Here is a 14,984-nt window from a genome sequence, read left to right on the forward strand (position 1 = left end):
AGAAAGTGTCATACTGGCAGGTGGATCAGTGAATCTTCCCCCCAGATTAGTTGTTTAAATGAACTTAGAATGTCCTAGCAATATTAAAGAAGAAATCTATTGGAAAGATCAACAAATCTGTCCAAAAGTGAAAAAATGTAAGACTAAATTCTTATGCAGCGTTAATTAGGAATGGTCTGGACCCTCTGCAGGACTGAGTGTATGGCTTATTCTCAGAAGAATGTTTTTTAATTAACTTGCTCGCTTTCAATGTAGTATGTCCAGGTGTGCAGCTAGTTTTATAATAACTTATTTTGGCAGGCTCAAGTTCCAAGTGTTGTGTAATCTTCATTCTCTAGATACTTGGAAAACAAAGTGTTTCTGAAGATGTATGATTGTGTTTAAGATCTGCGGTTGTGTTGCAGACCACAAGATGTGGCATGCTTCAGTTCAGAACTTCATAATAATTTCTGAGCAGAAAATATGAGTTACATCTACTGAGTGTATATATGTTGTATATATATGAATGTAAATATATATATATATATATATATGAATGTAAATACCAAAACTCCAGTTGGCTGGCTAGGTAAAGTACTAGGTACCTATCTGCCGTTAGATTTCAGTGAGAAGGATACAAATGCTTATTTTGATGTCTGGTGTGTAGATGATGTATGCCTGTTTGTGTCAATGAGGACCTATTAGTCTGCCAGAGTGGAGGGGAGTTCTGTAGCATCTCATTGCTTCTTTCCCTGGTGTTCATTTGAAAAGATACTGTAATAGAATTCAAAAGTGGTTTTGTAATAGTACTCAGCTGGGAAAGTTTTCAGTTTCCCCTATTTTTTGATACTTACCCAGAGAGTGATATCAAGCTCATATAGGAGACTGGCTTTGAACATTAGAAATGAAATGATCAGTAAATGATTGGTAAAAATAAAGTGATCAACCTCCTGATCATCTAGGTGCTTTTCTTCATGCTTTTCAAGAGTTGTCTTCTTTTTTGAGGAACAGAAACTGTGGGAAGCTGGATCCACAAATGGGGCTTTGGTGTTTCCTGATATGATGTAGTTGCAGCACCAGGATTAGCATCTTGCCCTGTCACAGGTGGCATGTTCTGGAGTTTGGACTGTCAAACTTACAATGTTCTTGGGCTCGACAAGATGAATAATATCTTAATAAGTCAGGTGCTTGTACAATACAGTAATGAGTGATTGAGCGTCAAGCTGCATCTCTGTACCTCTGACTTTGCCAGTGAGTCGTTTAATGATGTAAGAAAGAAACCTTGCTGCCCCTTACTCTCTGAATCTGATTAATAGGACTATCAATATCTATCTGCTGGAGGCTGGGGTAACTGAATATTTGTAAAGCACTTCTAGGTTCTTAAATTACTTATACTATCTGTCAGCTATGTTTTATTTATTTATTGTCATTAGTTTCAGATTTGTAATTCTTCTTTTCTTTCAACAGTTAGGACTTTGGATGCACTTCCAGAGAACTCATAGTCATATATTTCCTTAGAGATACATCAGTGCAACATGTCACTAGTGGAAGTATTTTATTTAAAACCACAAATGAGGTACCATATTTCACTGGCAAGATTGGCTTACAGAGATATTTGTCAAAGACATACATGAGTTGCAATTGCTTAGGGCAAATAAATGAAAATAAGTAATTTTAGCTCATTTTGTTTATTAAGGAATGAAATACATGTCACCTTCAAAAATGATCCAACCAAAAGTAAAAAGTGTAGAGCTGCACTTTGGCAAGAGTTCAGTCAACCGCAGTAGAGCAAGGGACTAATTCTTTGCTTCCTGTCCAGCTGTTTTGACCCCCAAAATCTCCAGAATAATTGCTGAGCACAATAATAGCACATATTCTTGTATACTGTTGCTAGGTTGTGGACCCTCTAGGAAAATCTCAGCTACTTCTGTCTTGACTACTTTACTCCCTGTTAGCAGATGTTGCTGAAGAGCGCTTTGTTACAGTATATTCATAGCAGTTGTGAGAGAGGAAAGTGAAATCCTGAAATCTCCTGCATCTTGCAGAGACATAATTCAGTGACCTTTTGCTGAATTATGTGTAACGGCTCCTTTCTAACTTTTTTCTCCTCTTCTTATCTGTATTTGGTTTATTTCATGCTGCCATTTAAAAGACTATTGGGCTTGTGAAGGCAGGTGTTCAAAAGGTAGGAAGAGCCAGAATAAACATACGTGAATTCCTGGCTTATTTGTTGCATAGCTTTCAGATGCGTGTGTGTCAGGATGTTCTCTGTACATTGCTTCTCTGAAGGACATGGTTGTACATGCCACAGTGATGCTCTGTATTCAGGGTGGTGCTAGTTTGGACATAGAAGTATTTTTACTGTTTTCTGTAAAATCCTTGAGGTCTGATTGCAGAGGGAAAGGTCTTGACAGTGAAGCAAGGAAAGATACTGTTGGTGTGCAGTAGTTTAATACTAGGGCAGAGAATGAATGATGAAATGAGTACCTGATGAAGCAGTGATGAAATGAGTAAGAGTCAATTTAAGACTTGTTTTAGAGAAGTGTGTGATAAGTGAAACATTAAAGCTGCACTGGATTCTGAGGTTAACAGAAATCTAGCACATTACTACTGATAGTGAATCTGGTATATTGAAAGAGGGAGATGTCCTGTGAAAACAGTCATGTTGTGACGAATCCATGTTGCATGGCCTAACCAATAGAGTAAAACAAGTTGAATTATTGTGTTGCCTAGTTGTGGAGGGGTTGTCTTGGTAGCTTCAGTGGTGTACTTCTGATGCAATACTGAGTGCATAGCTAGCTCAAAATATGGTGCAGTACTATAGATTGCTGTCTTGTTCTTTCACCATTTTACTTTTGATCCTTTGTTAGTGATCCACGGACACCGTAGTGGGTTAGCTCTAATCCTGAAGAAAAATTCATTTGGCCTATGCCAAAAGAGTCCAAGCTTTTTTCTTTTTTTTTTCTTACATCTTACATTGTGATCCAAAGCATATTTGGAGTATTCTTCATATTGTGAAATATTACCTCCTTCAAATCCTGGTTTAAAACAAGCTGCTTCTAGCAGTCTATCCTTTACTTTCTCTGTTGTGACTTGCTTTCTTCCCCATCTGTTTTTGTTAAGTGAGCCACTGAAGATAAAAGTTTTTGGGTGCATGACCTGGCATGGTGTTGGATGAACACAATTTCATTTGCATTATGGAAAATGTATTTGGATTTGTTGTGAATTAATTCTGTAAGGGTGTGCATCTTCATTGTGTCTGCATTGCAGTGGGATCATTCCCTTTTCCAGTTTGAGATGCTGATTGCTTTAAGCCAGTGAGGTTATTTTCTGTTAGTTTTAACAGCATCTGCAATGTGACATCTTAGCAAGACCTGTTGCTAGTCTATTTATATTGTGCTGATATACTTCAGAGTCAGAATTCCCCAAATTGTCTCAGATGGGTTGGTCACTGAGGAGAACGCCAGCTTTATAAAATAAAAAAGCATCATGAATGTGTGGTAATCATGTATTAGCTCAGTATTTGAGTAACATTTTAATTGTGATCACAGTGAGTTATTTTAGGTACGTTTTACTTTAATAAGAGTTTGATGTCTGTATGTATGCTATGGCTGCAGAAATTGCAGCTAGTTCAGAGTCTTGGGCAGGATGTGATCTTTTCATCATGTCGCTACTGTCTCAAATAGTTGCACTAGTATCTGCAGGGTATACCAATTGCTTAAGTCAGTTCATTGGTATATTGTAAAGCTTACATATTAGTAGTTTTGCTTAATTTTCTTTCTGTCCACTTTCGTGATTAAACTGTGTCTGGCTGAAGACTTTTGAGAGAATTTAGGGATGCGAGGACAGTGGTTGTCTTTATTCTGGCTATGGAATTATCTGTTTGCCATCTGCAGTCTGTCACTGACATTACTGTTCTGTTTTAAATCCAGATTTTGAAAGTGCAGCACTTTCTTATAATTTTGTCTTTTCCAGACTTTACAGCAGCTTCTGATTTCTTGCAAGTGTGGGTTTTTTTTTCATAGCTTTTCACAGCTTCTGTATAAAATCAGGCCATGCTTTTTTCCATGTGCTCTTTTTTCCCTCTAAGTAGAAGTGGTATTGGTCTTAAATCTTTAATTCTTCCTCTTTTGTGGTACTGTGGTATAAGTTGAGCCTTTGACTAGCCCCCAGGATCTAAAGTTTACATGTGTGGAAGCACAAGAAGTTCAGATAGATTCCTGTGGGCAACAAAACTGTTGTATCTGTGTGCAATCTGTGTTCGCTGTCTTTTCATTGAAGAGTGATGGATGGTGGAGTTGCAAGCAGATGTCACAGCAGATTCTGACTAGCTTGTTTTTAAATTTCAGAGTAAGAATAAGATTAAATGTTATGCTTTAACTTGTATCATGTTATCATTTTTGTATGCTGTCATACGGTGCCCTACAGGTAAATAGAGTCTTTACCCCCAAAACCTGGTAGCATGAGAAAAGCTCAGAGGCAAGATGTAGCTGGAAGTTGTTTTTCTTCCTGCCCTTGTGTCACACGGTCTGCAGTATCCACTTCTTTCACAGGTTTAGGTTCTCTTAGACATGCTGAAATCCCGTCTCTGGACTTGTTAGGTTTGTCAGATGCCCCCCTCTCCTCCTTCCTTGAAAAGAGATTGTGGAGTATCACATGCTCTAGCCCTTGAACAAATATAAATTTGTTTCAGCACAGGAGATGACACCCCAGTTTTAATGTGTGATAATTTCTTCCAGAGGTGTGCTAGTTTCCTCCAGGAACAGCTGTTCAACATGGCTGAATACCCTGCATTAGTGCAGCTATGGTTTAAGTTTATAGATATGAATGCAAGACTAGTGTGAAATAAGCTGAAGTGTGAATTTAAAATACTGTATTTTATTAATGAGCAATCAACTACAAAGCTGGATTCTTTATTTTCACCCTAAGGTTATACAACATTAGTTTGGAGGAGCTGGGGCTTAAGAAATCCTGACCTGGCATGCACAGGGTGAGGCCATCATCCATTTCACTTTCTCTGATGTATTAATGGGCAAATGGAGATGTCTCTGCAGATGGATAGCTTAGCTATCAGTATGCCTGGTAAAGGATACCAGGAGGACAGCTGGTAAACGAGGACAGCTCAGTCAACAGAGGGAGTTGGTGTTAGCTGTTTCAGTTGCTACTAGCCTCAAAATAAGCAAAAGCAAATCTATTTTATTTATATTCTAATAAGATAAAGAGATTTCAAAAATTTACCAAGTGATACAGATGCTTTTCATGTAGCTTGGAAAAACAGAGTACCTAACATAGCTGCTTCTCTGTGCAGCTGTCTTCATGAATCACATTATTTCAGTCAGTTTAAAGGCAGGGAGAGGTAGATGTCTCTCACTGAATAGGACAGGTCTGTCCATCTGGAGAAATTTCTTTCAGTTCTTCTTGCATGGTGGCCAACAGCCAAGTAAGTCGTCTACATTCAGGTATGCTGGGCCTGTCTTGGAGGTGTAGGTGAACACTTCCATTGTCAGTCTGGCTAATTGTCACCTCTGTTAAATTGCCTGCAATTTATTTGCAGGGAAGGATGGCATGTATTCTCTTTAATGCCTTTTGCTCTTGTACTGTATCTCTGTCAGTGACTCTCAAGCTGAGGAGAGTATGTGAGCAAGTAGGAAAAAGGCTGAGGAAGCCAGAGGAGAAAGGCTATAAAAATTATAGCTTGAAAATTGCTTCCTTAGAAGAGGCACTTCTTCTCACTTGTTTTGAGCCTGAGATCTGATGGTTTAATCTGATGCCTTCTGATATTTCTCCAGCCTGATTTCCCTCTGTTTAATTATGTCCTGCCTTTGGTTGTCATATGATCTCCTTCCTTGTAACTTCTCTAGTTTTGCTAGACATTTTCTGAAGAGAAAGGGGCAGAGTTGTAACGTTCAGGATGCAACTGAAGTTTTTAGACAGTTGAATAAAGGAGCTTTTGGTTGTATTCTCTGCAGTAATAATTTTTAGCACTCTCCCTGCTCTTTAACTATGCTGATGCTTCCATAAGAACAAGGCATTATAAATCCAAGATCTCATTCCTGAATCATCCAGAGCCCGTCATTATGCATATGAAGTTGAGGTGTTTTTTTCCCACCATGAATACCAGTCTGTGTTTAAATGGTATTTAATTCCACCATTTTAGAGGCTGGTTATTTGATGCTGTTAAGTCCTTCCATATCTTTGCAGTCAGCACTTGTCTTTCTCCTTAATAATTTAGTATTATTAGTAAGTTCTGTCATTTAACTGTTGTAATCTTTCCCTGCTCCCCCTGTGATTCATTAGTGGGTATGTTGAATGCAGTATAGTTACACAGATCATCACGGAACTGCAGGGTTAGTGTCCCTCCACTATGAAGACGGAATGCTGTTTCATTGTACCATTTTTCCCCTGTCTACCTTGTTCTCCATACAAATGAGGACTTTTTCTGGTTTTGTAATACTGATTTTTTAATTTTCTTTTTTAAGCATCATTCATTATTTTGAGGGAATCTTTTGGGACTGTATATGAGTTACCATGGCTTAAAAAATAACTACATCAGCAAAGCTGTGGTAACAGGCTATGTGCAAACTCACCACAAATGTGAAACAGCTTAATTTAAACCTCTTTCTTGCATCCAGACAGTTAACATTCAGCTCTAACTAGTCTACATTGTGATCAGATCCCAGCTTTCTTCATAAAATTTTAAGATTCAGTATTCTGTTTGGGATTTAGTTTTGGTTAAATAGCACACTGGGTGAATTTGTTTCATAGGTCTCAAATAAAACTTCAGAGTAATTTCTGCTTCTCTTTCTTTTTACTTGTCAGACTAGGTTGACTGTTTCTACAGTTTAACAGTATCCAGATATTTCTCAATGAGAATTTCTCATTTTGTTTATCTGGAAGCAAAATGGGATCCAAAGTAAAAAGTGAGTGGCAGACTAAAAGAGTGGTATGAATTCTTGCACCAAGTAGCATGCCACACCAATGACTTGAAGCAGAATTTGTAGGTATAAGCTCTGGTCTTTGGCAGAGTTTCTTAACAAACCCCCTGTCCCACACACAAAAAGCCCCCCCAAAACCCACAACCCAAAACCCAAAAAAAACCCCCAAACCCAACTATTTTTTAAAATTATGCCCAGTTCCGTTACATGCCTACAGGAGTAACTTTAGATAAGAAAAAGAAGCCCCAATTTTTTTCTGACTCTTCCCAGTTCCCCCTTATCCCTGCCCACCAACACTTGTGTTTGAGAAGTTTCAAAATCAAACTTCTGGCTTCAATAGTACATTAGTCCTTCAGAGCATCTGACCTTTCACATCTCTGTGCAGACATACAAATGGGGATGTTGTCGCTTCAGTTATTAGAATCATGTCGGGTTTTTCTTCTTTTTGTTTTTAATCCTCAAAGTGGAATAGTTGGCATGAGAGCTGGAAGCATATTTTATTCAAAATCTAGCATCCAGAATTTGGATGCATGTATTTCAGCTTTTAAGAATAATTATAATTTGCAATATTGTATCACTGTGAATTTGCTTAGGTATTGTATGTGGGTTTGTACATCCAGCGAGTGTCTGAATATAATTACGTGGGATGAGCCAGTTTTGGTAACACACAGGCAAACCAAGAAAACAGGTAGTGGTGCATTCAGTAGGGTCGAGCACAGCACTTGAAGAAAACAAACAACATTGAAAAGTTTATTTGTTCTCCTCCTCATGATTTGAAATTAAGAAGCTGTCCTTGACAAAGCTGAAACAAGCGTTGAGCGACTCATTAGGCTGTGGTGAAAAGCCAGCTTTACCTCAGTGTTTCCCAGAGACAGAGTCAGTGGAATGGCGATCTTGCTCTGTCTTGCAGTCCTCTGTAGCTCTCATAAAACTCTGCCTTGGTGGAAAAAACACTAAATGCACTTTTCAGATAAGCTAAGTCAGGAAGAGTTAGCAGAGTAGAGTGATACTATGATGAAATTTCTCATCGCACTATTAAATGTGTGCTACATTAAGAAGATGGGTTTCCTGATCATTCTAGGGAGCAGTATACCATCATCCTCCCCCATATACTAAGATTTTGAAATGCATTAACCATACAGTCAATGTCTGAGTCTGATTGTTATTTATAAATTCGTATTTTAATATAGCAAACTAGCATCTGTTGCATGTCTGTGCTTTTTACTTGTAAAAAACAAACAAACCCTCACTCGTTTAGTTCTCATGATTCAGATTTTGAGTATTCACTCTTCTGCTAACAGCACAGTTTCTCATGGTTTGTGTATTAAACTTACTGGTTCTCCAGATATACACAGTCTTTCAGGAAAAACTGGATGGGGCAAAAACATAATGCAAAAGTTAGCAGATTTTACCAGGTACCATTAAAAAAATCATGTCTTTTGTTCTGTAAATGGGATTTTCAGGCCTTGCTTAATTAAAGATCAAAATAAAATGATACTAAAATAATTACTCATCTTTCAACAAAATTCTCTTTGCTTATACTTGAATAAGAGATGTCATTATCAACAGCTAGTGTGTAGTAAAATTATAATTAGTGTATTAAGTCTCAGAAGAGTAGACCTGAAAAACAAAACCTTCAACTAGTCTTTGCATTATTAGATATTTTAAAGCCTATTATCCTGGGCTTTTTAAAAATTCATTTTTATGCTGTGTTTTGTAGCAGTAGTGCTGGATCAAACCTGATTTCCCTGCTTGTGTGACTGATCTCATTTAATTCAATGACTGTTTACATGAATAAGACTCGAAGAATGTGGCTTTGTATGAAAAACATCCTCCCAAAGGGAGTTGTAGTAGGCTTACAGTTAGTGTAAAAAAAAAACCCAACCCTTCAAAAAACAACAAAAAAAGGAAACCTATGTTTGTATGTTCTTGTCTCATGGTATAATTTTCAGTGAAGTTTCATATTCCATGAAATTAAATCTGTACCCAACATGATATGATATTGAACAATTTTTATAATTCAGCATCCAGGTCTGTGCTGTTGGAACAATAGGCTGAGTGTTTTAAGGTGCAGATAGCCTGACTAAAATAACATGTGTTGTGAAAGAAGTTGCAGTTCATTTTCAATGGCTAATGTTCAGTAGAAGGATACTTATCAGCTCTGTGTGGTATATGACAATTACAGGAGTAGTTAACAAGATACAGAAAATCTCAGCTTGCTTTCTGTTTACAAAACTGGCTTTTCTGGAAGGACTGGAAAACAAGAATACAATATATAATATGCTTGCCTTCTCTTTCTTCCCCTCCTATCTGCCTTCCTATATTAAGCCAGAAATAGATGGGAAGATGAACTGTAAGAAAATGACATTAGAGTAAGTCCCCCTCCTCCATAGTTTTCTCTGTTTTATACACTATTGAGGATGCTGGCAAAGCAAAACTGTACTGTTACTCTTCCTTACTCATACTGCAGTGGCTGCAAGGCCAAGGATGGATTGGCATAGTTGGGGAGTGATCTTGTCTACACTGAAGTGCCAATGTGTTTGAGTCATATTAAGGCCACTTCTGTGGTTTTAAGGTAATAAAGATGTCCTTGACCTTTTCTTCATTTCATTTTCCCATGCAAAATTCCTCTCTGCTGCTCCCAAAAGCTTCTCTCTATTGTTCCTCACCTTTGTCTTCTCCCTTCTTTTGTCCAAGAGTACTCTGGCATCGATGATCATCTGCTTTTCTTTGATGTGTTCATCATCCCTTGCAAATCTGTTGTTTCGCTAGTTGTTTTCCTGACAGTGGTTACTGAGTACTTTGAACCCAGATGAGCTATGAATAGAGCAAAAGGTGGCTTAACAAACTTTTAAAGAAGTTGTGAGAGTGAAAACGGATCCATGTCCCTCTCTTATGCTCTTCCGTGTGCTCTTTACCAGATTGGTTGTTGTGTGACATGTCTTCTGAGTTTTTCTAAAAACTCAATATTCAGAGTTTTCTTCCTCATCCTCTCTTCTAGGCTATATCTGTTTCACTTGGCAATCTCATTTTTTCTGCTTTCACTTCAACTTCAGTAGTATTTGTGGTTTGAGGCATATATTTCCATATCTGACTTCTTTCAACTCTGTCTGCTTCAACATCAGCAGCTCACGGGCTTTTCTGGTTCTTCCTCCAGCTTTGTTAGGCTTCCAGTCCTTAGTAGTGTAGGGTTTTTTTGATAACGCTAGTGTACCATGTTCCTTGGTAGTAGTGATGGTGAAAGAAGATCAATTTCTGTCTTATTGGACAGAAATCTTGCCTCCTTGTGGTTTTTGTTGGGCTTTTTTCCTGTATGTTGTAAAAGTAAAAATGGAATCTCTCTGGAAGATGTCCTGGCATGTAGGAGGTACAGAGGTGCTGAGCTTCATGAGGGTAGGGAAGCAGAAGACCAAGGGGGGAAATCCTGCCTCATTCTGGGAACACGGTCCAGGAACACAGTGTTGCTGTAGCATAATCCTACTCTTGTCTATTATTCCATCACCAGATCACCACTTTTTTTTTGTTTTTCCTATTTCCCTGCAGGAGCTGGGCAGCCTTTGTGGGCAGATAATCTGAATATTCTCCACGTATTAACACTATCTTGCACAAGCTGGCCTCTTGTAAGGTATAAAGAAGACTCAGATATACTGAAATTTCAAAATACTTATTAACTACAAAGCAGGTACACTGAACTGCATTGCACTTCTTCAGTTTTGAGTACCTCTTCAGTAGTCAAAACAAGGCTAAAGCATCAATTTTTGGCTGTAGGGAAATTGAAAACATCAGGAGACTGAAGTGAGTGCAACAAATAGTGTTATGCTCTATGGCTGGTTGAGTTCCTGCAGGGGCTGTATGTGGGAAAAGGTGGTAGAACAGGGAGTAGTGAGCAGGAGTGGGAGCACTGGTCTTTGCACTCACAGCTCCCTGTACTGTACACAAGTACAGTTATTTCTGGATGATGAAACCGTGATGCCTTCTGCACAGTCATTAGGATAGAGTCTTCTGGGAGCTGAGATTCTGCCCTGTAGGAGGAGCAGCTTTCAAGAGATCAAGAGATACAGACTCTGTAGTGTAGTCTTTTTAATCACCTAAAATGATGTTAGTGGTGTTCCTTTTCATCTGTTTGAAGAGCCTGCTGATATGGGAGATTTTTATTTTACCAGGATGGGTATTACATTTCGATGAAGCAGATGGCATGTTTGACAAGTGCCCTTTAGTAAGAGAGTTAACGTAGCAAGAATGCACCCTAACACATCGGTATTTTCTTAAGTCTTTTGTAACATCAAAGCACCCTTGTGCAATGCTCATTATAGTCACCTGATGCAAGAGCGAAGGTTTTGTGATACCTACTTTCTTCTGTTATTCCTATGCTTGTACAGCTGGCAAGATTCTCAAAAGATATATGGAAGAGCAATGTGATACTCAAGGTGAGTTGTGTTAATCAAGCTGTAGCCTGCACTAAGAGAGGTTACATAAGATCAACTTCAGTTAGTTGGCCTAAAAGTACTTCGTGTCAGCACTTAACTTTCTAAAATTAATTAATTGCAATATAAGTAGAATAGGACAGGAACATACAATTTTGTTTATTTTGAGGTTGGTGTGGAGGCATTCCAAATGCTGAGCTGAATGTTGCTCTGCATGGCCTTACTCTGCTAGAACAAATGAGAAAGAACATTTTGGGAACGGAGCTGTTTGATGGACTGGAACAAAAGAGCCCTAGGGTAGGGAACCATAAGTCAGATTTCTGTTACCTGACTGACATTCCCACCACTGGACTCTTGCATGACATGGGGAAGATACTTCTGCAGAGTTTCCAAAGAAGTTAGCGAGTATTAAAGAAAGCATAGAGCATGCCCACAACTCACTGAGAGCTCCTTCAGTTCCCTATCTGCTATGGGACAGGTCAGGGCAATCAGGATTTCCAAAGTATTGTATCTCATGACCCGTTTGGAGACACAAACATCATCTACACAGAGACTGCTGTGCTTGATCATCCATCAGCCAGAAAAGACCAGAAAAGAAATTGCTCTACAGCTGTTTTATAGCATTACAGCTTCATAGGGTTATAGATTATATTTTACAGATACTGTTTCTTATGTTAGTCTTCCTTCTGGAGGAACTTGTAGCATGCCTGTATCTGTGTTGCATCTCACTCTTCCTGTGCTTGGCCGTTTGTTGATAATGCTGAGTGCATCAAGCGCCAAAGTCTGGTTTCTCTGAGGAATCAGGTCCCCAGTGCAGTGCACCTAGTCCAGAACTTGTCAACCTTGTCAACCTTTTCCCATTTTTTACTTATTTCTGACATCTGTCTTCCACCAACAGTCTGTAATTACTAGCGGTAAAGTTGAACTGTTCCTTTCTTTTGTTCAAAGTATCCAGCAGGAAGGGCTTCGGAAAACCTTCAGGCTGACACAGGACATAAAGCAGGTCTATGTTCACTCTCTGTAATTTGCAGGTCTCAGCCATATGCTTTTCAGACTTTTTGAAAGGATATGTTTCTCCTTGTTCATGACAACCACACTGATGGGTGATTTGCTACACCAAAGCAGGTTATTCACTGACTTTAAAAAATAAGAGTGAACTGATTTTTTTCAGGTAGTAATTTCCAAGGTTATCTCTCTGTATAGGATAATTCACATGGTGGGATTCTGCCTTTGAAGCTTTAGCGATAAACCCCGTTTCTTCTTTGCATTATTATTTGTATTATCTTTTTGTTCCAGTAACAAAAGTGTTAGGAATTACAAATCCAAATGTAATCCCATTGTACTTATCATCGTCAAGGCAGTCACTGTTAGGTTCTTCAGGCTGATGCAGACCTCACTGTCAAAATTAATATGTAGGAATAGTGCCCTTGTTCTCAACTACCTGTGTTTATTTTACATGACAGCATTGCATCCTTGGATATGAACACTTGACGAGGCAAATAAACTTTGATGCACATACTAGAATTACTGATTTAGTTGTGCTTGCTCCAGAGAAATAGCCATACTTTGGCATGGATCAGGTATCCTCAGATGTGTGTGGAGGAGGACTACCAGTTCATGCATCTTGATATACTTAAAATCATGAATCTGTATAAGTCACTGAATATATTTTAGATGGATCAAAGAATCACAGAGTGGTTGGGCTTGGAAAGGGCCTCTGGAGATCAGCTGGTCAGGCCTCCTGCTTGGGCAGGGGCACCTAGAAATGGTTGCCTGAGTTACTTAGTTTCCTTGCAGTGTTTTGTATTGGTGTTATGTATCTAAATGTTTGAATGTTCTGCATCGAGATTCGTGTACCCATATCTTAAGGCTCTGTAATGCTTAAGGATATTTTAACTTGTTTTGGGTTGAAAAATCATTTTAAGTTTTGCAATGAACAATGTGCCATTAGGCAAGATTATATGTCAATTTTTGTACTGTACAGTCCATAAAACCTGCAGATAATGAGTACACAGATGGCTTGATTTAATAGATTGGTTCATAAGCACGGCTGAGAAGGATGAAGCTGGAGGGGGTTGAGGGAGATATTTGTCTTCAGAAGTAATTCTACAGGCAATGTGAGGTTTTTGTGGTTTAGAATGTTGCTTAATACTCGGTATCTGAAGTATTCCAATGTGAAGGAGTGGGAAAGGACTGAGACCTTGGTGAACTATTTAACCTTTGCTGATCCCATGCAGAAGGTGCAACAAGAGTGAGCATGACATGAGATGGGTCAGTGCAGCCGAAGGCCTTTTGCAGATAACTTGTCAAACCTCTGTTGGTGAGGTTATTTACTCAGTGTTGGGACTGTCTTCAGAAATAAGTGTGTATTGCATAAACTAAACTTATTCCCAGACTCTCAGGATGTAAAATACAAGTCAGCAAATATGTACTACTGATATATTCATCCTAGTACTAATATACTCAGCCCAGTATATTTTGATGAAGTAGAGATTTTGTATCAAAACCCTGCTGCTGTCATTGTTGTGCAGTCTGTCCCAGTGCACGCCTTTTCTCAAGCATAACCCCCTTTTCTCCCAAAATCTGCAATTGTAAAGATCCTGCTGGCATGTCAGAACATGTCTTCAGAGAACCCGCGGGACATTTTAAATGAGAATAGCTTTAGAATTCCTGACTTGATTTATGAAGAAAAGAGAAAAAAAAATCACAGAAACAGCATCCTCTTACCTATTAAAATGTTTGCCTTCTATTTAATGGTTATATCAGCTTAGCTTTTGCAGATGCAGATTGAATAACCAAACTGTTTTCCACTTAGAAGTATAGACTACTTTCTCTACTTAAATGCAATACAGTTCCACAGAGGGAAGTGGAAAGGTAAAGCACTGAAGGTCTGTGTTCTAAGTTATGAGAGAAATAAACATTCAGGACTTCAGGCTCATATGTTTCCTGCAGAATTTTTCTGTAACTTGTCTGTGAGAAATAGAGCTGAAAATATGTTTAGCAGTTTGCTGTACTGTTCTAAGGAGGTTTTTGTACCTTGTACAGAGTGAGACGAATGAGGCAACAGGTTTTTGCTTTTAAATCCATTCATCAACCCAGCTGTTTTAATGTATGCATTTTATTTTTTTTGTTTGATTTTGAGCAAGGCTTTAGGTTATAGCCACAGAATTAAGAAAAGTGCAATCATTGTGCATTATTTATATTCATGCATTCAAAATCATAAGTCATATTCATAATCGTGTTTATGGGTATAGAAACCCATTCCAGCCCATGCTGAGGACAGCAATTACAGCAGGTGCCCTAAGTCTTATCTGCATCTACATTGCCTTTCAGAAAATGCCAAACCCATTCTCATTTTTGCTGTTTCCTGACAGTATACATCGTTTCTGTTTAGTAACACCTCCCTCTCCTCCCTTCCCTCCTGCCTGCCCCCCCGCCCCCCCCCAAAAAAAAAAGCTTGATTCCCAACATTCCTGTTATGTTGACGAATATTTGTGCAAGTCCTTGGCAAGAAACTGACTGTTCCTCACCAGTAGCCAGTCTGCTTCTGCTGTTTTGTATGCCTGTGTCCTCCAGCACTTATTCTGGTAGTTCGAGTACCAGAGGAGGTGAGGTGTGTACTGTGGCTTTAAACACCCGATTACAA

The 14,984-nt window shown here is 38.7% G+C and overlaps 1 protein-coding gene across 5 annotated transcripts in view; it reads left to right on the forward strand.

Moving 5' to 3' along the window:
• Window positions 1-14,984, forward strand: part of ANKRD6 (ankyrin repeat domain 6) — a 95,291-nt gene that overhangs the window by 925 nt on the left and 79,382 nt on the right. The gene's annotated exons all lie outside the window — the stretch shown is intronic.

This window comes from Melopsittacus undulatus, chromosome 3 (assembly GCF_012275295.1).
Source record: "Melopsittacus undulatus isolate bMelUnd1 chromosome 3, bMelUnd1.mat.Z, whole genome shotgun sequence".
NCBI lineage: Eukaryota > Metazoa > Chordata > Aves > Psittaciformes > Psittaculidae > Melopsittacus > Melopsittacus undulatus.